Source organism: Labrus bergylta, chromosome 22 (assembly GCF_963930695.1).
Source record: "Labrus bergylta chromosome 22, fLabBer1.1, whole genome shotgun sequence".
NCBI classification, from domain to species: Eukaryota; Metazoa; Chordata; class Actinopteri; order Labriformes; family Labridae; genus Labrus; species Labrus bergylta.
Window position 1 is genome coordinate 21,433,713 of NC_089216.1, and position 27,086 is coordinate 21,460,798.

The window sequence follows — 27,086 nt, forward strand, 5'->3', positions numbered from 1 at the left end:
CACACACACACACATCTACCCTGGCCATCCCACAGCCCCAAATCATTCATTCATAATAATTCCGACAATCAGTTATACAGAATAAAGTAGAGGGAAAGTAAGGTGGAGTGAAAATTAGGAGGAAGGGGGGTGGCACTCACTCACTTCATGAAACAAAACAATTAAAGGCATTATTGGTCGTTTAACCTGTGTGTGTCTGTGTGCTTGATTTGGGTGTGTATGAGATTGTGTGTGAGAAGAAAGCACAAAGATGAGATCAGAAGTAGGAGTCCCAGCTGGAGCTGTGCTCTCTGCTCACCACTACTTCCATCTGAGTTATCATGAGTAGTCTCCTTATTGATGTAGGTGGCATTAACAGAATGAGGGTTAATGGAAGATGGAAATACAAATATAAAAGGAATGGGTGAATGTAGGCATGCTTTCTTGAATGTAGTTTTGTTGTCAGGAAACCGTGCACACATTTCCCTCCTCTATTACAATGGAAAACATGAGACACGTGCAAAGAGCACACACACTCAGAAAGTTTCCTCGTGTGCAGTCAGGGAAGAAAATAAAGCAGTCAGCCAAGTTCAGTGGTTTAAAAATAGAAATCACAAAAGCACACACATACACACACAGATATGCACACTTGCTGCTTTCAGCTCAGAAATTGAAGTAAAAAGGACATGAGGAGCCGATCCCTGTCTCTTTCCATTTTTGTTTTTTTTCCTTTTACCTTCATGTTTTTTTTCTATTCCTCCTGTCTGAAGCCTCATCTCTCTCTCTGTAGCCCTATTCTGCTTTAATGTTACGTTATTAAGCGTTATAAGGGCGAGACAGGATCGGTGGAGTGACAGCGAGAAAGTGCAGCGCTGTGTCAGTGTGTGTGTGAATGTCTGACTGTGTATATATTTGGAGCCCCTGCTGTGCCGTGCATTTGTAAAGCCAAAAAAAGCATGTGAATTTAGACTGTGATGCCAATATTACACCGTCGCTGAATCAAAATGAATGATTTGATTTTTGCTGTTTGTCTGTTTGCTGTTGGTGAAGAAATAATCTGACTTCTCTTTGAGAAGTAAATAAAGGTTTTTTAAAAATCAAATATCTCCCTCTCTCCCCCTCTCTCTCTCCTCTCTCTCTCTCTATCTCCTCTCTCTCCTCTCTCCCTCTCTCTATCTCCTCTCTCTCTCTCTCTCTCCTCTCTCACTCTCCTCTCTCTCTCTCTCCCCCCCTTCTGTTGCTCTACAGGCTGAGTTTCAGACGACAGGAGGAAAAAATTAAAATGTTCAATATGAAGGAAACAGTGAAGTAGTAACCTTGTGAGGGTAGAGCAGGTGTCATGGTGAATAACAGAACACATTGTTCTTGCCAATATTTGTCTGTTTACACGGATAAGTTGGCTACACAACTGAGCATGTCTTTCCATCACCTCTGCTGTGTTTTCACTGCAGTGACAGTTTATCACTGCTGACTGCCCCTCTACAGAGAGAGGACGATGGAGGAGTGACAAATTCCTAGATGAAAGAGACAATGAGAGAGAAGGTTTGAGGGTATTGAGAGGGAGAAGAAAGATGAAAGCAAAGTAGAGAGGAGATTATGCTGTTTAAGATAAAGCTGACTTTGAAGAGTGAGACCGAGCTAGAGAGGCAACACAGATTATCTTTCTTTCTTATTTCACCTCTTCACTCTTTCCTTGTCCTCCAACATTTTGCCCCTTTAAGTACTTATTTTCGGCTTCTGTCTGTTATGAAGCAAGAAACTTTTTGCTAGCTACCCAGAAAGAACACTAAGTTAATTTTAAACAAATATGTTATAATCTTGAATATAATGATTGAAATGTTATTTCCCAAAATCAGCAGCAAAACAACTCAGTATTGCTTTAAATTATGTGATGAAAACTGCTTTTCAAACATTAAATACACATGTATAAATTGCCAAAAGAAGTCATTAAAACTGTGGATATGGAAGTGTTTCTTTAGCCTTTCTTACATTGCAAGTCCTAAACAGCGCCATATCAATCATTACGCTTTTTGTGCATATACGTTGCATCTGCAGCTTCATAATGGTGTCCCGTTATCAGATTGACGTTGGGTTCGCGGCTCTTAAAACGGGTTACATCAGACCCTAGACATCAAACTAAGCTCCTATGCAATAAATAATGATTTCTGTTACATTTTTATGGATGTCTTTCATTACAACCAAATTTAATAAAACGATTGGAACAGATCGATGCATATTAGCAACATTATAAACTATAACATGTAACAATACATAAAGACAATACTGTACAGTTTGTGTGATTTATATGAGTTCATAATTTTATTTAACAAAATAATCCTGACGGATTAGATTAATACCAGAAAATGCAGTCAATAAAGTAAACGGCCGGCGATAAGAACTACAAACAGGCGCATGACACTGACATCAAATAATGACGTATTGATAATCGTCACTTGTGACCGACCTCTTTATTAGATCTTTCAGGGGGTATTTACTGATGTTTTTTAAGGTTGGTTGCAAAAACACATCTTAAATCTGTGTTAACCAAAGATCTCATTCCAGGAATCTAAGCAAAAACCCATTCAAAAAGGCCATTATGCTGTGGTCTGCCAGTGTGCTGCTGACATGCGCAATCGTGCAGTCACGCCCACTGTTGGTTTAAAGGTCGAGGGCGCGCACCTGGTAACTTTTAGTTCACTATCGATTCAACGCCCTCCTTTTCATACACTTACACTTACTCAACTTCCTAGGTCTCTTCTGAGAGATTTTGTGAGCCCACAAGTCACTTAAGGCCTCATTCTCAATTTGCCAAACCTTTCACTATTGAAACACTTTTATCAAAACATCAAAAAAAGGGTGTTAAAAAGTGTGAAAATGTTCCAAAAGACAGAGGGTCATTCTCCACTATATGCTGTATGCTTTGTGAAAAAGACTGATATTAAAAACTCCTTTTAAAGGTGAGAGAGATTTTTACTTTTAGCCATAATTCTAAACCAAGCACTTAAGGCTGTCCTACAAGCATATAGTTCCCCAGATTTTATGATATACTTACACCAAAACAAACAAACAAAATAAAAATAAAAACATAAACATTTTATTTACTAGGCTTTGAAAGCGCTCTATGAAAGTATGACTGCAAGACCCCTATGAAATGAGAATATTTAAGTTTTTGGCATAGAGCTGAACGACATACATTGTTGGAAAGGTCTCATCCTGGAAAGTAACATATGTGAAGATGAGGTTTCAACACGACCCCTGTTTTGAAATAATGCCCTTTGAACCTTGACCCAAGGGCATGTTTGAAGGCTTATACCTCAGCAACAAAAGGGGCTACAGACATGGGAATAACTGTTTTAGAGAGGTCTTGGAACAAAGTACCATGTGAGGGTAGTCAGCTCACCAAAACAGCAGGGGGAGCTGCTATATATGGTTAAAAAACATTTTAATAAATGTATTTTAACTTAAATTTTTAAATATCTGATAACATAAATGTGTTAACCATTCAATTAAACTCCCCTGTGTACCCTCAATTAAATATATATTACTTCTTAGTTAAGGGAAACACTGAGATTTGTCTAAAAGACTGCAATTGCTCAGAGTCAAGTCATACAGCTTCATACTGAATGGCGCCATAATTGTAGTCTTTTCCGTTTCCAAAAAAAGGTTGTAACTAGGATTATAAAAGGCTTACAAAAGATATATTCACTGAATATGTCACAGATCTTGTGTGGCCGAAGTATTTATTGCATAGTACATATATGATCTATGTTAAAATAAAGTACATATATCAGTTAATTTCAGATATTTTGACTGTTATTCTAGAAACGGGAATTTTGGTATTTATGTCTGGCGTTGTGCACAGAGGGAACATAATTAGGGTTGTAAAAAGTGTATATCTACCCGCTATATCAAATATTTACTAAAGCCGAATGGGTTTTGTAAAATAATCTAGACTATATATATTGTAAAAAAGTGGTCAAATCAAACCTGTTTTAAAAGATAGTATTAATCTGTCAGGATTATTTTGTAAAATAAAATCATATAAATCACACATGAACTGTACAGTATTGTCTTTATGTATCAAGGATTGTTACATTTTATAGTTTATATGTTGCTAATATGCATCGATCTATTCCAATAGTTTTATTACATTTGGTTGTAATGAAAGACATCCATAAAAATGTAACAGAAATCATTATTTATTGCATAGGAGCTTAGTTTGATGTCTAGGGTCTGATGTAACCCGTTTTAAGAACCGCGAACCGAACGTCCACTTCCTTCCGGTTTGTTGTTAATAGCGTCCATAGATATCACCATAGCAACAGTAGAAAACGTAACATCCCAAAGTTTTTTCTGGCGAGACCTGAAAGACTGAATAAACGATATCAATCGCAATGGATTGTGGGATGGGTAGTTCCTTGACTCTGGACAAAAATGATATACCGTATTTTCCGCACTATAAGGCGCACCGGATTATAAGGCGCACCTTCAATGAATGGCCTATTTTAGAACTGTTTTCATATATAGGGCGCACCGGATTATAAGGCGCATAGAATAGAACATGTTTACAACTGAACAAGGCTGGGAGATATTGTGAATATATAAATATAAATACGTATAAAACTACGTTGTATACGTAGTGCATTCACAATAACTCAACGTTGTTCGAACGTTAATGTGCATATTCACAATATCTCCCAGCCTTGTTCAGTTGTAAACACGTAAAAGAAACACAGTCTGATACCGCTAATTCAAACGTTAGTGCATAACTCAACATTGTTCAGTTACGTATAACACGTAAAGCTCACTTTTTCAGTTCATTCCCCGTCCACGAATCCCTCGAATTCTTCTTCTTCAGTGTCCGAATTGAACAGTTGGGGCGAGTACGGCATCCAACATGCCCGGCTCCCTCTCGTCATTATCCGAGTCAGTGTCGCTGAGCGCCGTGTACAACCAGTATGGATCAACCAATTAACCAATTGATCCATATATAAGGCGCTCCGGATTATAAGGCGCACTGTCGTTTCAAAATTAAAGGCTTTTAAGTGCGCCTTATAGTGCGGAAAATACGGTACACAGTCTTGAACTTATACCTTTGTTTCCGTTTTTAACGCCGTTTTGGTGCCGAATTGAATGTACTATAGTCACGAGTGTTGGGGTAGCTTATTGTCTTGGTTCCAGGCGCCAATCTCTTCATATAAGGATTTTGTGAAAAATCAATGGAGGATTTGAATGGGAAAATTAAATTCCGGAACCAGAGCCGCCAAAAAAAGAACCGCGAACCGAACTTCCACTTTCTTCCGGTTCGTTGTTGATAGCGTCCATAGCTACCACCAACAGTAGAAAATGTAACGTCCCAACGTTTCTCTAGCGAGACCTGAAAGAATCTTCTTAGAAACGAACAAACTAAAGATCATAAACATAAACTGAACAAAGATTATGAAGATACAATGTACATTTGTCGCCAGAAAGGTTATCAAAACGACACTTAAGCCTCAAACTATCTTAAAATATTGCATTTTCCACCGAAAATAGAAGGGATGTCCGCCATGTTTTTTTTTTTTGCCAGGGGAAAACCGGGCAGTCATGTGACCTGAGGTATGCCTATACAAAAGAATACACAAAAGGAAACGTAGGCATGTTATAATTTTAGAGCCCTTATTGTGAAACTACTACGTTTTGTGCTGTGGACCAACGTAGGTATTACACATTTTGACATGAGACTGGGTTGGTTTTGGAGGTGTGTCTCTGGAGGAGAGCGGACGCTTCAGAATAGCAGAGGTGTCGCACAAACAGCAGTTTGGTTTAATGCTGGTGCTCAAGGGCGACATCTACTGGATCAAAAAGTCGCACATTCTTCCTTTAAGGGCACATATTCTCCTCCTCTTCAGTGTAAATAAGTCTCAGAGCTCTCCAAAACATGTGTGTGAAGTTTCTTGTTCTACATCCACTCTGATCCTGTATTTGATCATGTCTATAAACCCCTCTATTTCAGCCCTGCTCAGAACAGGCTGTTTCTGTGTCTGTACCTTTAAATATGTAAATGAGCTGTGTTTGACCACACCCCCTGTGGAAGGCTTTGTGTGGCCTGGTCTTTCTTGCACAATGTGTAATTGTTTACTAGGTCCTGATCAAAACAAATGGGAAAGTACTAACATAATAAGTCCGAGCTAATTAATTGTAATAAGTAACATTCAGCTTTTTCTTTGAAAAATTGAGTTTAGCTAACTTACTTTGGAGGCTTAACTGCAGAATATCTTTGCTTCCTACCTTTTACACAGACAGAGAGGTGTAACAGAGGCATAACAGTCCTGTTTGAACTAGCTTTGTAAAAGGGGCTATAATCTTATTAAGTGATCTGAACTCACGCTGAACATCATAGGTCAAACTTTGGCCACAGAACTTGTTGAGTGACTCACTGTGCCATGCAGAATTTGCACTTCAAGATGAGTTACAGGATTAAAACCATATTTTACTTGTTGGGTCTGCATGCTGAAAATTCCTTTGTCACAATCTGACCCGACTAGACCATTTAATTACTTAAAAGAATAATAATTAACAGTCACTTTAAATTCTGTTTGTAATCATGTTTCAACAAAAGATTCTATTTATAGTTCAAAAAGACCAGCTATTGCTGTTTGTATCCCTCCTTTTGTCCCTGCCAATACCTTTTTCAATCCATCCACTTCTGGCTCTGTCCCCAGGATTCGACCCCTCGGTCAGTGACCTTATCAATAAGGTGCTCGTTTGGGGGAAGGGCACGGTCTATGTTTGTGTGTGCATGACCCTGATGAGTAAGCCAGGAGGGAGTGTATGACCCCCCCCCCCCCCTCCCCCCCCATCTTCCACCATCTTAGGTTTCCATCTATTGACTGCTCAGATCTAATGTCTCTGGTTGTGTGTGTGTGTGTGTGTGTGTGTGTGTGTGTGTGTGTGTGTGTCTCCTCTGTTCATTCTCTCTATGGTAATCTTGCAGGTGGACAAGACAATCATTCATTCTCATCTCTCTCTCTCTCTCTCTCTCCCAGTATATGAATCTCTGCCTCTCTGTGTGTCTACTATACCTCCAGCCCTCCCTCCCATTCACTTTCTTCATCCTCCTCCTCCTTTTTTTCACTTCCTGTCTGTGCTAGATCATCCTTTTATTTCATCTGACTCTCCCTGCCTGCCTGTCAGGTGAGATGGAGGTGAGGGAAGAGGAGGAGTATTGGCCTCTCTGTCTGGAGCCAGTGGAAACACTATATCTGAACAGAGAGAGAGAGAGAGAGGGAGAGGAAGGGCTGGTAGTAACTTGAGCTTTAGTGGTTGTACATTCAACACAGAGGTAATTTTTGAAGACACTGGATATGAGTGAAAACACATACACACAACATCTGCCAAAGTATGTGAAGATCTAACAAAAGAACAGTCCCATTAGAAATGATGTAATCCCTATGTAATGTTGCTGTGGTGATTGTCCTCTCCCATCCTCCGGAAACACTGGCTCCAAGGTATGTGGCTGATTGGCTTGTCCAGGCAGCTGGAAAATGGAGTTTAGTCAGAAATGTGCCCTGGGGCTGATCCATGCTCCAACACACACACACACACACACACACACACACACACACACACACACACACACACACACATGTATTATGTACAGTAAATCTACTCAACAAAGATAAATGAGCTGCAGGAGAGATGATGATAAAACATTGAAATGGAGGGATTCAAAATTAGGAGTTCTAACAAAGCAAATAAAGAGAAGAAAAGAGAACATGCAAGTTTGTAGTTTTTGAAACATATGATCTCAGTTTTGTTATATCCTGTTATTGCAGTTGAGGATTATGTACTGTAACATGTTTTTAAACCTAACTAAAGCTGTACATCTTGGTATGAATGTATGAAACAGCTGTTCCTCAGCTTTGGTCTGAAAAGCAGTCATTCTAGTAGATTGACTTAATAACAAACAGGGAAAACGAGAACAGACAGCATTGTGCTGATCTGAGAAATAGAAGGAGAGGGACTGATTTAAGGAGGGTTTTCAGTTAGTAAGGGTTTGTGAAATATTCTTTATTGGTGAGCAGCTCTGGGCCCAATGCTGCTGTTGCTCTGTCTTTCAGAACCTCTGCTGCAGCTGCCACACTGATCGAAGGAGGAATATTTTCTGGCTAAAAAACATCTGCCTTTCCCTTTTTTTTTTCTTTGTGTATAATTTGAAGCTTATCAAACTTGGACTCATTTCTCAAAGTTGTCCAAGCATGTCTTGATCATTTGTGTTAATATTATTTTGGGTTGATTGGAGATGATGATGAATACTCATGGGTAAAGAATCTTGACGTTCAACATCATTCCTATATTTTTTCTGGGTGATGCATGCATTTCTCAACAGATGGAAATGAATGTTAGTTAAAAAACATGGGTAATAACCCTGAAAATTAACAAATGTGTAAAGAAATGACATGACAAATACTGTATTTTAAAGGAGTATTCATAGACAGGGCTATCAGAAAGGCATATTAGCCATCCATGTGCAAACTTTTGTCAATGGTTATCAATTCATCCATTTCATTGAAGTTATTTATTCAACAAGAGAATCTGCATACCATTTTCTTGTTCTCCCTTGGCACATGAAAATCTTTCTGGTTTTTCTTCATTACATGGTCATGAAGGGAATATCTTTGCTTTTGGAGTATTGGTTTTAAATACTGTGGAAATTAGAGCATCAGTCAGACAATCTTACTCTAGATATTTTGACACCAGTGTTTTGATCATGCATTTGGCAGGTGGCTGTGTTCAGGCCCCAACTTTTAGTGTTTTTCTACTTATTTTGGTGTAACAGTAACTATGCCTAGGGAACCAGATGTTTGAAGTAGTCGAGCTGGAGGCACAGTGGACCCCCCGGGGTGCCTGCTGAAGTGTTTTTGAAGAGCAAGCCGAACTTCAACCCCCTATCAGTGTCAGGCCGGGGCTTTTCCTGGGCAGCGTGGCACAGTGTGTGTTCTGGCCCTGTGCCAGAGCAGCCAGCCTGCCTGCCTCTGCCAGCCTCCCTCCCCTGAGACTCAAGACAAAGCTGGGACACAGCCAGACACTTCACACTCTGTGTTTATCTCTCCATCATTATCTCTTTCTTTTCCTTCTCATTCACTCGGGGTCATTGTGTCTCTCTTTTTATACTTTATCACTCCATCCCATCTCCCCTCCTCTTCATATTCTGTCTTATCCTTAAGTTATACGCTCAAAATTCAGGGTTTGTGATCTTTAACCTCTTGGTCTAGATTATGAATGTTAGCATCCGAGTTTTCTAAAAACTCAATTTGCACACTCAAAGGCATTGTTCCTTAAATCTGAACACATATAAAGACTCATTGTCAAACTTTAAACCTATGTCGAAATCCATGCAGGTTTATATATTAGACATCATGCATTCTCACTAACTCACTGAACACCCACCCATGTGTGTGTGTATGCATGTGCGTATGCGTGTGTGTCCACAACCACCCACATTGCTGCCACTAAGGACTCCCAAACTTATGAGGAGACGAGTTCCTAACAGAGTTTCTATTAGATCAATAACTTGCTCTGTAATTTGCACTCTGACTTTCTCCCCCACTCTCTCTCTCTCTCTCTCTCTCTCTCTCTCTCTCTCTCTCTCTGATTTCCAACTCTACACTGTCCTATCTCTACAATAAAGGCACAAAAATAAATCTTAAAAAAAAGGGAACAGCATACTTTAGATCAGTGGTTCTCAAACTATGGTACGCGTACCACCGGTGGTACACGACACGGGCTCCCCGTGGTGGTACGCAAAGAAATCTCCACAATATATAAAAGAAAAACGTTCAGCATAAAACAACATTTTTTTATTTTTTTTGACATACTCTTATCTTATCTTATCTGTCTTGTATCTATTGGCTTGTATTTATATCAAATGTGTTTTCCCCTCTAAATTAATCTAGTTTTTGCAACAAACAACTTGAATCTGCTCAATTTTTGCTCGCGCACATGCACAGGCATAAACAACAACAGGAGTACACCTCACGTTTTGAAAAGTTGAAGCTGATGTGATTCTGCTCTATTTTGCTGTCTTAACACTAGGACCACCAACATTCTAGACCCCCTCCAAGCGCCGCAGCCGTCTTTCAGACGGCATATGCAAATGAAATTGTTTGTGCTCAGAAGCACACAAATAATGCATTTTTTTGATGAAGTTAAATATAACTTACTTTTATCTACAAACCAAATAGACTATCAGCATAAGGCAGGATTGGTAACCTTTTAAATGTTGAATGTCAATTTACAATATCTATCGGCTTTTTTAGTGCGCTGTTTTTCACTGCTGCTCCACGTCTCCCGTTGCTAAAACACATTCTACAATACTGAAACATACAGAACTTTTAGTCTATTATAATATTGGATATATTAGGCTATGCATTTTAATAAAAACACTGCAAAAAAAGAGATAAACACTGATGCTCCTCCTCCTCTCTGAAACTGGGTTTGTTTCCCGACATAGAGGAAATCATTGACCAACACACACACGCACGCCAAATACAACAACAACAACAACAACAACTACAACAAAAAAATACGGCTATCTATGGGCATGGCAAACTATATAGCCCACAAAAAGAACTGCAGAAATCCATAACAGATGCAGCGGCAAACAAACAAACAGATGAACAAATCAACGATCGGCACCTTGGACAGCGCCGCGGCACGTAATGCACATACCTGCGGCAAAAGTGCTCAACCTTTACGGTGCACTTCCCACTCACAGGGCGCTTGCAACCCTTGCAGGACAATGGTCATATTTTTCCTGCAGTGAGTGATTGTCTGACACTGCCTCCTTCTCAGCTCTTGTGGATGCTGTGGATCAGTGGGCACTGACGTCAGACTGGCCTTGACACGCAGGTGTTCCTCTCTCTGTTCCTTTACCGGCTCTAGAATGATCATGTATCTATCTGTCTATGGTCTCTATCTATCTATTTGTATATCCTATCTGTCTGTCGCTCTTTGTTAAATTCCTGCGCATATATATGAAGTTTATAAATAGAAACAATAACGAATAAAAATTAAAAATTAAAACAATCCAGGGATATGTATCATTTTCAACTGCTGTCAATATGAAGGCGGCGGCGGTTAGAGGTATAAATGCTCAGAAATATTGTGTGTTTTATTTTAGTTACACATAGGCTTCAGAAAACATATAGGACACATATTTAAGAAAAGTCATAGGATGAGAGGCTCGTAGTTTTTATTTAAAAAGAGTTATTTGTATTATAAAAACCCAAACCGCCCATCACACGGTCTTGGCGGTTCTAGTGTTACGCTCCTCAGGAGTCGAGAGGGATTTTTTTTTTAAAAGGCAGTTTTGCTATGTTGAACGCAGAGACTTGTAATAAAGCGGCTCTGGTTGCACAGAGCCTGCGGAGCGCGTGCCTGCACTCTCTCGCTCTCTCTCTCTCCCCCGCTACCTCTCGCTCTCTCAGGCACGCAGCAATTTTATGAATAAATGAAAAATTAAATAAGAAGAGGTTTGAAATATACTTGGGCCCAGGTATCGTCTATTAGTGGGAAACACTGGAGATTAAATATTCTCAAACAGGTTGTTGGTATAAAGTTGTCATTTTTATTGTGCTGCACTTTTTTGGGGATTTGGGCAAATGTCAATGCTGTGTGGAGTTTAAGTGCCTGTTCTAGCGCTAGCCCTTAGTAGTCCTATAGTGTGGCTGCCAACAGTCAATAATAAATAACCTCCTGCGTAGAATGTGTGTAGAAATAGGCCTACAGTGTATTTTAACATCTACCATAATGGTGGTACTTGGAGAGCCAGATATTTCCGGAGGTGTTACACAGTCTAAAAAGTTTGAGAACCACTGCTTTAGATGATGGTCTGCAGTGCTGGACCACCTGATGGTTAATCAGTAAATGGTAATGGACTAAAGCATTTTCTAGTCTTCTGACTACTCAAAGTGCTTTTACACCGCAGGTCACATCTACACATTCACACACTGATGGTAGAGGCTGACATGTAGTGAGTACATGTGAAGTAACTGTGGACCCCAGGACCCCTGAGCTCTCGGGTAAACTTGGGGATCCTAACAAATAACTAATCCCATTCATACTCTGACATGTTGCTGCAGGAGTTGGGGATCGAACCCTCAACATTGAGAGACAACTAAATGACTTTACCAACCACAGCAGCCCCCAGTGCCTGACACCCCTCCCCTTTAGTTTTAACTCAGGTCAATATATGAGTTTGGATGACGTAGGAGGGACTCTTATTAAATGTGTGCCATAATCCCCAGTTTAAGGATTATTAAGCCTGTGTCCTCTAACAGCAGGTTATTGCTATTGCCAGTCGATATGGCTGTTCTGACCAACAGTCTTTTTTCAAGTTCAGCCATACCCCGACCTTTATGTTACTCTTGCTCTGATTTGCATGAAGGATCTGCTTCCTGACACACAATGGCCCCATGTTTCCTGAGAAACGTTGAGGAAGAAAAGATACATTTACATGTATTCAAAATCTAAGTATTGTTCTCAAACAGCAAGAAAACTATTAAGTCAAGTCTATGAATGATATTGATACTTCATAAGACACAAACATACATTTTACTACATAAAACACAACTTAACCCTGCATTTCTCACTATGATGTGATGTTGCCTTCAGAGTTTCCCCCCATCCCTCCTCTCCATCACCTCTCAACCTTGCTTGCTCCTTATAACCCTCACACCAAATTTCCTAAAAACTGAGTACCTGTTTTCAGATCTCTCTGAACTGGTGTAATAATTCTCAATAAAGTAAAAGTATGCCAATAGTTGAACCAGATTATATAAAGCATTCTAATATGTAAAGCTGCATGTCTTTAGGCTCCAAATAGAAAGCAGCTTTTTGCTTTGTGGTATCATAACTGCTTATGATGTTATGACTGCACCTAAAAGCTGTAAAACCAAATGATAGTCAATTAGAAGTGTCACTATAAACAAAACCAAACTACTACTACTCAGTTTGAAACATTAACCCTTCGCACAATGCAGTTCCGCAACAGAGCCATGACAAAGTTCACCCTGATCTCCAGTAACGGTGAAATGCTGTTGACCCGAAACAAACAGCAGGAACTTCAAATACACACACAGACATGCACACACACACACACACACACACACTTAGTGTTGTTCCACCCTGCTGGCTACACATTGTCACCGTCTCCCTGATGCCTCTGTTACCGCCTCTGATGGTGTATCAGGGGTGGAACGACTTCCCCCCCACCATTAAGCCTCTGTGTGTTATAAACACTGCAGACTAGTAAAGGAGGTTTTAATTTCCCACCTTGAACTGGTAACATGTGATCAATAATACACACAGTCCAGTTTACATGATGTGTTAAAATGTGTGTTTCAATATAATTGAATGATGTTGTTTTTTAATTAAGGCTTCAGTTTGCCTCTTTTGAGGGTACCATGGCGCATCATATTACAGAATTCAGCTCTCACTGAACGACTTGGGATCCCTTTCTTTCCCTTCAGATCAGACCGCCTTCACAAAGCTGACTGATACAGAAACAACTGGGGATCTGTTTTTAAGTTACCCCATGCACGGACAGAAGAGACATGGCCTGCAGGGCAGATACAGTGAGGGGCCTTTCTGTCTGACTTTTTTTATATCCCTTACTGAAGGGCATGCTGACGCATCGTGGTCTGATAGTGTGTGTGTGTGTGTGTGTGTGTGTGTGTGTGCGTGCGTGCGTGCGTGCGTGCGTGCGTGCTTGTATTCCAGTGGAGGAAGAAGTGTGTATAGGGAAGTTAATCTTCTTAATTCTTTGTAGTGTTTGAAGTCTTCCTTTGGTCTGCTCCAAACTTTTACATCAAACGCTCGGGTCAGCAACCTTCCTCTTCCCCCTCCCATCAACCCCCCTCCTCTGTGTCTCTGTGACCTGGGGAGTCTAGCACAGGAGTGTCCAGCAGATAGAGTGTGGGTAAGTAAGATTAGACGTACTGACGGCCCTACACACACACACACACACACACACACACACACACACACACACACACACACACACACACACACACACACACACACACACACACACACACACAAGAGAGGGAACTATGACAATGTTTGTGCTTCATGGAGCTGCAGCTGGTTCAGACGATTGTTTCATCATTACTCTGTAACTATGTTTGACACACACACTGCTATTTTTATCCTAGAGTCAGACCCAAAATCAGCTGGATGACTCACAGGTCACTGTATCCAACACACACACATGTCACACACTCAAACACACAACCAAAGGGTTTTCAAAGAGATGCAACATGGTTTAGAAAAAGTGTCACACACGTGTCCTCTGCCTAAGTAATAAAGAGACTGGAAAGAGCGCCACAGGAATGAGTCCTAAAACCTTGAAGTACTATATTGGTAAGACGACCCTGATTATAAGACGACCCCCGTTTTTCAACACTCACATTTAGAAAAAAAGATTTGCAGACCAGATCTTGTTTTTATAAAGAACTTTTTTTAAAGAACTTCATTTTATTTGAAAATAACAATATTAAAAACACATTGAATTAAACACCTGTTGTATTAATAATTATAATAATAATTAACATACCGTATTTATCGGTATAGGCCTACGGCACTTTTCAACACAAAGTGTTTCACAAGGGTGAACTATGTACAGTATGATTCAAAACTAAAATCGATTAAAAATCAAACAATATTATCAACATGTTTTTAACATTTTTAAATAACAGAGGAAATACAGGCAACGCTTTTAACTAAACTACCGCTAAACTAAAACTAGCCAAACTCCTCCGATGTCTCCTATTCCTCACACACGTCCTCCGCCCCGCTGTGTTTTCTCTCACTGTCGTCGCTGCCCTGCTCCTCTTAGAGTGCGTCATGTGTATTGACATTTAAAGGGACAGGCGAACAATTAGAGCTGCTCTCTGAATACTAGACCTCGAATATAAGACGACCCGACTTTTTCAGACCTATTTCGATGGTGAAAAAGGCCGTCTTATATTCGGACCAATACAGTAAGTTAGCATTTGAGCGCCATGGGGTCTAACGTCTAAAAGTCAACAGGGATTTTGAATGGGTTTGTGGTTAGACGCCTGAAATAAGGTCTGTGGTTAACACAAGCTGAAGATATGTTGGTGTTTTGTTAGACCACATAAACTACGTTAGGTAATACCCCCACTTATGAATTTTGAAGTTTTTACACGTCTTTAAAAAGGCGGTTGCTAACAAGAGGCTAAATGTGACTACAGTGGTTGTCGGGGACATTAAACGTCATCACGCCGGAGACACAGAGGCCGGGAATTCTCTCACTAGTCGGAGATGTCTCCTGTAGGTTTAATCTTTAGGTGAATATTATGTGAGTAAACTATTTATTAAGCTATGTGGATTAGTTTATCGGAGATCATCTGAAGCATAACGCTAGTAACGTCACAGTCATGTGACCGTGGTGTAGTTAGCTTGTAGCAAAATGTTAGCTTTTTACTTCTGTCGGCCGCATTACCGCTTCAAACATCATAAAATGGTGTTCATCAGTGAAGATTATCCTCATGAACAAAACGCCTACGCTTCACAAACATGTGTTTACCACAGAGATTATTTTCTGCAATGATCCAAAATCCAATGAAAAAATCCCATAGGAGAATTCTCGTTAGACCCCATGGAGATGCTACTTCAGGGTTGGCCTACAAAAATACGTCATTTGGTTTGTTCTCTATATGGCTGCGTCTGTTGCTATGGTGTGTGTGTGTGTGTGTGTGTGTGTGTGTGTGTGTGTGTCATGTACCTCTCAGGCAGACGCTGAACAGCTGCATGTGGTTTGTGTATATGACAGCAGCTGGCCCCTCTCACTTCTCCTGTCTGGACTCATGGTGAGCTCTCCTCCTCGTCCACCAGCTATCAAAGCACTGACCAAATGACAACCCCACACACACACACACACACACACACACACACACACACACACACACACACACACACACACACACACACACACACACACACACACACACACACACACACACACACACACACACACACACACACACACACACACACACACACACACACACACACACACACACACACACACACACACACACACACACACACACACACACACACACACACACACACCACACATACTACTTCTTTTGTGTCTCAGTCTAAGAGGAGCCAGATGCGAAGTAGCACATGCACATGATTGTGTTACCCAAACTGTGTGTGTTTAGTGTCTTTTTACCTCGTGTGTGTGTGTGTGTGTGTGTGTGTGTGTGTGTGTGTGTCTGATCCTTTGTCTTTGTAGATGTTCTTTGTCCCTGGGTGTGTCAGAATAGTGTACTGATCATGAGCATGTGAGCTATGTGTCTCCAGGTTACAGGGCTATTCTATCTTGGCATGCTGACTCAGCTGATCTGGAGCAGCTCATAGGGTGTGTGTGTGTGTGTGTGCTTTCTGGGCTCAGATTCACAACCCATTCAGCCAACAAGTCTGTGAAATACAGCACGTGTGTGTACTGTGATACCATTTAACACAAGTCATTACAGTCTTTGTTGGCAGAGGTATCCTAGAGAAGTATGTGCTGTATACATGGCTTTTCTATAGGAAGACTGAAAGGGTGTGTGTGTGTGTGTGTGTGTGTGTGTGTGTGTGCCTGTGTGTTTGTAATAATGTATTGACCTTGTCTCTCTTTGACGGTTCTCAGCAGGTTGATGAATAAATAAAGGTGTGACGCCTCCCTTACAAGCCTGTGTCTGCTACTAGAAAGACAGAGTGACACTGCGCACACACACACACACACACACACACACACACACACACACACACACACACACACACACACACACACACACACACACACACACACACACAAGCCATATTTGCTCTGTGGAATAATGTTGGTTCACTGTGACACTCTGACCCAGGATTCTGCCTCGTCTGTGTCTCTGCATTCATATAGATTTCTGAAAATGTAACGTCCAGATGCCCGTCTTCCCTGGTGGACTGCAGGATTCAAACCAGTCTCGTGTGTCATAGCTTCACTGATTGTGTCTCGAAACTGCAACAAAAAAAATCCTGGTCTTGATTTAGTTTAGAGTTTTACACTGTGTCCATAACATCCCTGATCTGTGCTCCATCAGTCTTGTTACAGGAAGAATATGCAACTTTTTTAAACTAGTACACACACAACAACAGGGTCCTAAGTCTCTGACTAGACTCTTCTCCTCTGTCGCCCTCTTCTCCTCTGTCGCCCCCCGGTGGTAGAATGAACTTCCAAACTCGATTCGATCTGCAGAGTCCCTGTGCACCTTTAAGAAAAAGCTAAAGACCCAGCTCTTTCATGAATACCTACTAACTTAATGATGATGGTCTCCATATTATTGATGATGATGATGATGATGGTAATGATGATGGTTTTTGTTTGATAATGATGACTTATAAAATGGTTTCTATACTGATTAGAGCTCTCAAGAACTGCCCTCAATGTTGTGCTTTTCCTCTAGTCACTTCCTGTCAGCACCTGTGTGTCCAATCAGACTCAAAGCTGATCGTTTGCTCTTACTGACATTGTTCCCTTTTTTCTAGATCCTTGCTTGTGTTGTACTTACTCTCTGATGTACGTCGATTTGGATAAAAGCGTCTGCTAAGTGAATTGTAGTTGTAGAATTGTTGTGTCGCCCTTGAGCACCAGCATGAAACGAAAAAAACTCAAGCTGCATTGTTGTGCTAGCATGCTAACGCTAGCGCTCTTCATTTTGCATCCAATTTTTCTAAACCATAGTTCAATCAGGAGAGGCAAGTGAATTAAGAAAATTATTTATAAATTGACTTGAAATACTTCTATTCTATGAGAGGGAGTTGATGTGTTTGGAGAATGACAATTCTGAGTGTCGACAAAATAAATCCCCCCATGGAGTCCAGACACTGGTGGTGGTGAAGCTGCTGAATTGATGAGAGCGGATCGGGGAATAATTGATGGATGATGATTCTGTAAAGACGACGGTGATGGGGAGGTGGAGGGGCGCACAAAACATAGGTTGAAGATGAGGGAGGAACGCCATGCCATCGGTTAGATAAGTACTGCCGAAGAGACAGCTGATTATCCAATGACAGCCCCAGAAACTGACAGCTTGAGAACGGAAAAGTGAGCGCACAAAATGGATGAATGAGTGATAGACCCGATCATGAAGGTCTTCACATAGTCTTCCTGACAGAACTGATGCTACAGCTTCATTAGAACATATTTTTAAATAATACTCACTGTCACAGCATGATAAACATTTTAGCAGGTAAAGAATCATGTAATGGAGTTCAAAAGATTAAAACAACTACCACTACAATCTGTCATTATTCGTCCCTGTATCTCCATCCATCCAAAAAGGAGTCAGCCCTCTGTATCACAACAAAGACAACAAGACAGAGGTGAAATTTAGAAATGTAAGTACACACATACACACACATTTACAAGGAGTGTGTAACACATGCTGCAGCTTTTGAACCAAAATAACCCAGATTTGTTATTTTCCTTCTCAGCTGATTTTTTTTTTTTTTTGCGTCATTTGAGTCGTCTCTTTCAAACAAATTTCATGCATCCCGTTATTTAATAATTATGATAAAAAAGCAGAAGTTGCTCATCAGCATCCATATATCTGTATGATCAAATAACTGCCCATAATAAATGACAAAACTGACAAATACACCACACAAGGTGTTTTTTCTGTAATGTTCAAAAGCAAGCACACCTTTTTTTAATTTTAATTCCATGTTTGTCTAATCTAATAAAAATAATACAACACTGAACATTTCATGAACATATTTGTGTCTTTTCCATAAAGACTTAGTACTTAGTGTTTACTAAAACATTCTCATTTATTTGCTTCCATATTGGCTCAGACACATTCTTCTTGATACTTGGTCATTTATTTGTCTGGTCATTGATTGGTAAAGTGTTTTTTTCTCCTTCGTCTACATTATTTGATTCTCAGGACCTGGACCATGAGTAAAGTCAGAGCTCTCATTAAGACAGACATAACTCATAATAATGTCTTCTGTGAAATGAGCTGTGGCCTCATTAGGGAAGCTTCAATCAAAAGGTGGTAGGTTACTCTTGTTCTGCTCATAGCACCTAATCATACCAATGTATTAAATAACTTTCATCCCAACAAAGAAATGTAAAGTTAAACTTGTGCTTCATCCATTTGACTTTGACCTATAGCTGACCTAAACACGCAGAGAGAGAGAGAGAGAGAGAGAGAGAGAGAGAGAGAGAGAGAGAGAGAGGGATGAACAAACAGGCGGCTGTGTGTCGTATCTCAAGGTTGGGGGTTCGATCCCTAGCTTTTCTGGTCACACCCAAAGTATCCTCGGGCAAGACACAGAACAATAAAGTTCTCCCGCTGCTGTGTGTGAATGTGTATGTTTGGATTAGTGACCTCTGTCATCAGTGTGTATGTGGTGTGACCTGGTGCCGTGTTAAAAGTGTTTTACAAGCTCAAGCCCGTTTAACCACATCACTCTGAGCTGAGCACATTGAGCTCTGATTTGGTACTCAGAGTAATCAGACAGGTACAGTATCTTTAGTGCCACCTGTCCTTGTCTTGCATACACACTGATGTATTTTGTCTGCAGTAAATAGCCTCATCCTTAGTTCCTCAGTTGATTAAGTTGAAGATTCAGAAGACTATTTTATCTACTAACTCTGAATGAGTGAGTGAGGAGCAGATCAAAGAGGAAAACATCATTTTCTTTTTTTCAGACTTTGCAACAGCTCATTGAAACAAGGCTTTCTGCATCATTCTGCCAGCATTCTGCCGGCTATTGAAGTAGTTAAGTGACATGGTTCTGAGTGATTGTGATGTTGTTTTCTTACATTTTTGTCTACATGGAAGGCTCCATAGCTTCCAGATTATGTCCTCCCAATCACAGGTGTTTGTTGGGTATTTCTATCAGCTCTCATAGGGATGTCAGTGTTTCCATTTTTAATATGTCCTTTGTTCACGTAGTTCATTATCTGAAAGTAAATGTATCTATGTATTAGATGGAACTGTAGATTTGTACATCAGGTTTGGTCGCTCAAAGTTCCACACAGCCGGTTGTACCTCCCTACAGTTTAACAAGTACAGTACAAATCAGATACTGTGCTCTGTTCCTTGACCCCTGCACATCATAAAACAACAAACATAAAATGACATGTCATTTAAAAAAAACTCACTCACCCCACCCTCAACCCAGCCCCACTCAAACCACCCCACCTCATCAAGGATCTCTCCACCCTGTCATGAAATGCAAGCTGCTCCCACTGTACATTCCACTCAGAGGAATGAGCCAACTCCCTGTAAATTAGAGAGCGAGGGGCTAGTCATTGTTTCAGTCAGCACACAGGAGAGGAGCAGCTTCCAGGTTGTGCTTACGTCGACCAGTAGCACGGAGGGGAACTGCTGCTGCTGTGTCACCAAGTTGGAGTGCCTCAGGGCTCCTGCCCTGGGCCCCTCTTTGGTCCCTTTTTAAAATGTCTTTCTGTTGTGACTGTGTGTATGTGTGTGTGCCCATGTGTGGGCCCTAAGGCTGTTGTCAGGCTGATCACAGGAGCTGTTGTGAGTTAGCCCGGTTGTCTGTGTCTACCTTCATGCTCCTGTTCCCTAAAGTAGGAGAAGGAAAGGAGGGAGACCTGGTAAAGGAAAGAGGGGGGTTATAACAGAGTGAGTGCATTCCTCTACAAGCACAAAACACATCCAACTGGAAACTGCAAGCCCATGAAGTTTCATTGACATCCAAAATATTTTTAAAACAAGACTCCCCCCCCGCCACACACACACACACACACACACACACACATCCCTCTTCATGACCCTTAAGGTTTAACACAGATGGATAGTCTGTGGAGGAATTCCAAAAGGCAAAGATCCAGGGATTATCCAAAAAAGAAAATGGTGGATGATGGAATATTTCAGCATTTACTTGAAATGATTGCTTGGTTTTTAGGCAAGACCAATTTTCACATCAGTTACAACCAAGATTTAAGGATGTGCAGGATGTAATGCCATTTCATTTTCCTTTATTAAAATGCTCAGGTTTTGGATCATTGATCAGATTGTGATGAGGCATTATATAGGTCTGTATTCTGGCAGTTTTCAAAATTGATACATGAAGAAAGTTCATCAAATGAATGATTAAAATCAACACCAGGGGGTATTCCATCAACAGCTAAAGAAGCTGGGCTGAAACTAACTCCATGAGCCTTAAGCCACAAGAATCCAGCCTTATCTAATAAAGGCTGACTGAAGACAGGGTACGGTGTCCCTTGGTACACACACCTGGAGTCTATAAGAAGCCCAAAAGAATGGATGAACAAAAAGACGATCAAATGAGTCACAGAGAGGGGGAACGTTAGAGTGCCTTTTTACCAACCTGAAACAACTCACCCCCCCAGCTCACACTCACTGCAAGCTACGCACACTAGCATAAGCTAACCGCCAGTGTTTGGCATTCCTCCTACAGAAAGCAGGCAAACTCTGATTCCACTGGTACATATAACACTTGTTTTAGAAAAAGCTTTTTGGCATTTTGACTCAAGATTATGTTTTCTCTTATTTGCCACTACATCAACTCTGTCATTGGCTGGAGGAAACATAGCAGCTCACCGCCCAGACACATCCTGTATGAACCAAAACAAAAAGAACATCAATATGTTCAGAGGACAGGCTCTCTGCATACGCTGTCATCACCACACATGTATGGAGGCCCAGAAGTGATGATTGAGCAGCAAAACTTTTGAAAAGTCGACATTTTATATTTTAGGAAAAAGCTACTGAGTCTCTATCTTTAAGCAAACAAATGAAATCTAAAATACCTCTTCCACAGTGGTACGAAGATAGGTTATGTCTATTTTATTGTCAAAATATTAGGACATAAATAAATAAAAGGACATGCCATGGTTGGCAGGAAGAATAGTGGTGTTTTTCTCTCTCTCTTTTGTTTTCTTACTTGTAATTGCATTTGATGTGTGACTTTTAACATAAATACGTTTTGTATTTATTTATTGATTTTGGAGAAAAATGTGAGCCTTGAGTTCATGGGCTTTTTTATACTGATGACATGATATAAGTGACATGAGGACTGAAACTCACCTCACAGAACGGTCTTTTTGGAGTCTGTTTCTACCTGTCAGACATTCTTTTATGGCTAAACTAAGCTTGACAGTTTGCCTGGTTCAGAGCAGACTTGTTCACCAGCATATGTTGCTATGGTAACTCAGCAGAGATTCATATAAGCCACAGTGATGGAACGGAAGTACCAGTTAAACCAGGCTTTCTTTAATCCTAATGGAATACCTCTAAGTGCCTTTCTATCCGTTATTTACTGTTTTTATATTTAATGCTGTGTCTACCAAGTAATGGAACAAGATTCCTATAAAAACAACTTGAGCCCTGTGTATAGTGTTCAACATAACGTTACTGGATGGTGTTTATAAAGAGGTTATCCTGTGTACCACTGTGTTCTTGTAAACAAACTGCATGTTTGGGGCTTAGCTCCTCCTGTCCTACTTAACTGCTGGATAAACACGCTCTTAATTACCATGATGTCTGATATTTCACTGTCTTACATCATGCTTTATCTTTTATATCGTTTATATATTTCCATTGGCCGTATGTTGTTTGTGCGTGTCTTATGGTTGTTGTTGTTTTTGTGTTTGGTCAGTACATTGGATTCTGTGTGTTTGTAAGTGTGTGGCATTTTCATATGTACAGGGAAAATTACATCAGATACTAAAATCCTCTACATTCTGTATTTTCTGAAATATTGTCTCTGATTTTAGTGATACATATTTGCTCAAATGTTGATGATCGATTATAACAGATAAGACATTTTGCCTCTATTAGTTGAAGTTTGTTATATATTATTATTACTCTCTAGTCTACAATCTCAACATCTCCCTATAAGTAAGGAAATTTGTGTTTGGTAGATTATTTATTTGTTGTAAGAATGCTTCTTGGCAATAAATCTTATACCGTTGGACAGCCTGTTCATTTATTTTTTTAAATGGTGCCACGTTTGTAAGGAACATGCATTTGTGGGATGAGCAGCAGAGCTGAGTATGTATGTAATCTTCTCTGCCAATGCCAAACAACTTATTCTGCTGATGTTGATATTTTAAAAGCTCCAATTAATGTTTTGTAACTTTATGCTTTTCAGGTGCAGGCAACATCTAGCCCAACCTGATGTCAGCACACATCCAGAATGTGCTCAGCTCTGGCAGGTGAGTGGAACAAGTATTTGTGTGTATTTCTACCATAATAGATTATCGATGCACTTCTGAGTTGGTCGGCCACAGCAGACAGTGGAAATGGGCCTGGACTCCCCTGAGGAAACAAGATATCTCCAACACTCACAAACACACAAAGCTAACACACACCTACAGTAGCAACACATAATGGCACAATCTCACTTTACAGTAAAAGACCTCTCGTGTGCAGGACTTTGAAGCACATTTTGCAGACTCACAAACACTCTTGCACAATTAGACACACCACACACCTGCTGGGGTCCTTAGAGAAAAGTGAGCTCCATTCTGCTTGTATCTGAAAATAAGAAGAGTGGAGACTGTTAGGAGAGAGAGGAGGAGGGATTAAAGGAGAGGAGGTAGAGAAGGCGGAGGAGGAGGAGAGAGAGGGAGACGGGCAGGGGGAAAGAGGACAAAGAAAGAGACCATCTTAATAGGAAGAAGAGCAGAGTGATTGCCAACTCTACATGCTCCCAGCTCTCTTCTCTTCTCCCACTCTCTTTTGTGAACAGATGGGTGAAGGTATCAGTTTGTGATGAAAGCCAAAACAGAAAACGGGACAGACACAGAAAGTACATACACACCAGCAGTAACACATGGTTTTACACTCTCACTCCAGCAGACACATACAATGCTTTGCACCTCTTGTTCCTGCCTGTCTCCACACTCTTCCCTATAATCTTATGTATGTGTGTTAGACAGGTCAGGCAGCTTCTACAGCCTCATAGAATGGTCCTTACACTAACAGCGCACTCAGGGATGCTGATGTCTTCCTCTGGACAGAGCGACAGACAGGGAGGCAGAGACTCCAGGCAGATGTTTAATCAGATGAAAAGTGGGAAGAAAGAGAGAAGAGAGGATGAAGAAGAGGAGGGATGAAAGGGAGAGAGAAAAGAATGCATCAAACCTGGGAGCCGGTGGGGTTTAGCTCGCAGAGAGTGGAAGGCAAATGGAGGCATGGTGGAGAATTTAAATGTCTTGATACCAGTGGGTTCACTGGCAATCTGTGATATTTCCATCACACATCACAATTTGCAGTCCTTCTCCTGCCCGACATGATGAAATTTGGGTTTCATGAGCTGCTTCAATTTTACATCTACAGCAGCTTACAGCGGTGACTTTTCTCTGTTCAATAGACTCAGAATGGGTTTAGGGGGTTTGCATTCAAATTTCACAGCAAAAATCCTCAACTTTCTTCTGGTCATGATAATTCTACTACTTCAGCATGGAAGTGTCTCTATCTTCCAGAGAGAGTTATAAACATGAAGCAGCAAATCGGATGAAAAGACCACTAAGTCAATCACCCAAATTTGTGCTGAGGACGTCCTGGGTAACAACTTCATTGTTGAGCTAGCACCGGCTACACATAGAAAACAAGAAAAAAATAGCCCTAACCTGAAATGTGACAGAGAAGTCAAGAGATGACAGGTACGGAAAGGACTGATTCTCACATAGGGAAAACATAAGGTTAGGTCAGCTCACCTATACGCGGGTCTGCTGGGGCACCGGCGGCCTGATCGCACCGGACGGCTTTTAGAGCGACGAGCCCAAGCTTTGTGTTTGAGTTCAGTTTTATTTGTTGTAGCTGGATCACATAAGATACGGCTGGTTTCTAAAACAAGTTCATGGTAGTGGGTCATCTGTTAAGTCCGACAGCTTCCAAGTCAGCGTCCATACGGGTCCTCCGTCAGCTGCCACTTCACCTGTCGTATTACGTAATTTAAAGCGACAGAGCACCGCTCTGAGCGCACCTCAGCAATGGTGCGTTCAAGACTATCGGACAATCCAGTAAACACAGCTTAAACCCATTCTCTATTCTCCCCATGAAAACCAGTCCAAAGTAATTAACAAAACAGGCAGATAAGGATGAAGAAGAAGAATCTTACTGTCTCCTAACACTTTGTTTGAACATAGCCAATAAAGGACCATGACAAAAGGTCAAATTAAAACAGCTGTTCAAATCATGAAGGAGGTTCTATTCTGAATATATAAACTGTATATAAACATGGACATCATCTTAGTGATGTCATCCATTAGTTTCTGAAGCAGACTTTTGATGCCCATTGGTTGGGCTCAACATATTGGAAATGCTTTCACAAACTAAGGTTTTGTGTGGATAAGGGAATGTACTCCATACTCTCTATATAGGGGGTTATCTGTAGTGGACTATATAGTGCACAATTAAAAATCATCTCAGACACAACTCCATCACCTGCTGGCTGCAGACAGTGACATCATTGCTGTTGCGTGACTAAAAATTGCCGCTCAATGCCAGCTGAGGATCAATAATGGTAAATCAGCATTCATTTCAGTGATAACTAATATTATACTAAGTGGGCGTCGTCTCTCAACCAGAAGGTTGAAGGTTCGAGCCCCAGTTCCTGCAGCAACATGTCCGATGTGTCCTTGGGCAAGACACTTAAACCTGAATTGCTCCCGCTGCTTCGGTGGCGGTGTATGAATGGGATTTAGTTACTTCTGATGAATGATACTACATAGCAGCCTCTACCATCAGTGTGTGAATGTGTAGATGTGACCTGCAGTGTAAACACACTTTGAGTAGTCAGAAGACTAGAAAAGCTCAAGTCCATTTACAGACTATGTTTCATTTCATCATCAGGAAAAACTAACATTAACTTGTTTATGTTTCTTTGTGTTCATGCTGGTTGTTCCTCTCGTCAATCAGTTAAAAGCCAGACTTGTGTAGCTTAAGCCTCCCTGCCTAGCCATGTCACGTATGAATAACTCTTACTATCGGGCAGCTGTGGCTCAGTTGGTAGAGTCGCCACGTCTCAACTGGAAGGTCGAGGATTCAATCCCCAACTCGGCAACATGTCCAATGTGTCCTTGGGAAGACTAGAAAAGCGCTATATAAGCTCAAGTCCATTTAACATTTACCATTTACTATCATCATAACGGCTCTCTGTACAGTGTGTGTGCAAATAAAGAATAGACCAAATTAGATCAGGCATGTTTATTTCTGCTAGTGTTTTTTAATGACTGTGTATGTGACATCCTGGGTTTTTGCAACCAGCCTCAAGTGAACACTAGAGGAACTGCAGGTTTTTGCATTTTGGAAATACAGGTTAATGCTTCACTGTGAAACATTTCCATCTTCAAATACATATTAAACACATTTCTTACAAACGTGTACATTTATTTTTTATCTTTATGCTGAGGCATCAACAGTAAAAGGGAACATTTAACATTAAATGGCAATTAATCAGACCCCCACCCCCTTAGCCTAAGTGAACTTGAGTATATCTTTTTGAAAAGAGAAAGCGAGAGAGTGGGAAACTAGGTAAATTAGCCACAGTAGCACAAGGAAAGCCTGTTCTCAGTCTCCCTCTTTACGTTTTCTACATCTTCTCTCTCTTCTCCTCTGTGCTCCTTTCAGACTATAAATCTTGTTTTCTGCCTTTATCTCTGCTTCCTTCTCCATCTGCAGTCCAGAAACTGAGAGAGAGAAAGTGTGTGTGTGTGTGTGTGTGTGTGTGTGTGTGTGTGTGTGTGTGTGTGTGTGTGTGTGTGTGTGTGTGTGTGTGTGTGTGTGTGTGTGAAAGAGAGATGTCAGAAAATGGAAGAAATGCTAGAGGGGAAAGGAGGGATGAAGAAGGGGAGGTGTAAAGGGAATCATTGATAACAGAACAGGACAAACAATGTGTGTGTTGTTTCCAATCTTCAGGGTATTTTCTCTTATTCTCGATATATCACATATTATATCACATTTTATTAAAAGATAAATGTTTAAATACACTAAAGCAGCCCACACTTTTGGGCTGTTTTCCCTTTGAAGTCATTGATATGAAAACTGGTGGGA

General features: G+C 40.7%; 1 protein-coding gene and 2 long non-coding RNA genes across 4 annotated transcripts in view; 1 reads left to right on the forward strand and 2 right to left on the reverse strand.

Annotated features, from left to right (window-relative positions):
• The window catches only part of kdm6ba (lysine (K)-specific demethylase 6B, a), a 107,715-nt gene that overhangs the window by 25,530 nt on the left and 55,099 nt on the right, over nucleotides 1-27,086 (forward strand). Inside the window, exon 4 of the mRNA XM_020642778.3 lies at nucleotides 23,179-23,242. The gene's annotated coding sequence lies outside the window, so the exon portion shown is untranslated. The remainder of the gene's footprint in view (nucleotides 1-23,178; nucleotides 23,243-27,086) is intronic.
• On the reverse strand, nucleotides 7,261-15,956 carry LOC109990606 (uncharacterized). Its single transcript, XR_002278258.3, has 2 exons — nucleotides 15,773-15,956; nucleotides 7,261-7,498 (listed from the first exon to the last, which is right to left on the reverse strand). It is a non-coding gene; the product is annotated as an uncharacterized lncRNA (long non-coding RNA).
• LOC109990605 (uncharacterized) lies at nucleotides 18,693-25,160 on the reverse strand. 2 transcript variants are annotated; one of them, XR_002278257.3, is made up of 3 exons: nucleotides 24,749-25,160; nucleotides 23,521-23,564; nucleotides 18,693-20,653 (listed from the first exon to the last, which is right to left on the reverse strand). It is a non-coding gene; the product is annotated as an uncharacterized lncRNA (long non-coding RNA). The 2 variants fall into 2 exon arrangements; XR_010665029.1 differs by having other exon boundaries at nucleotides 24,174-25,160.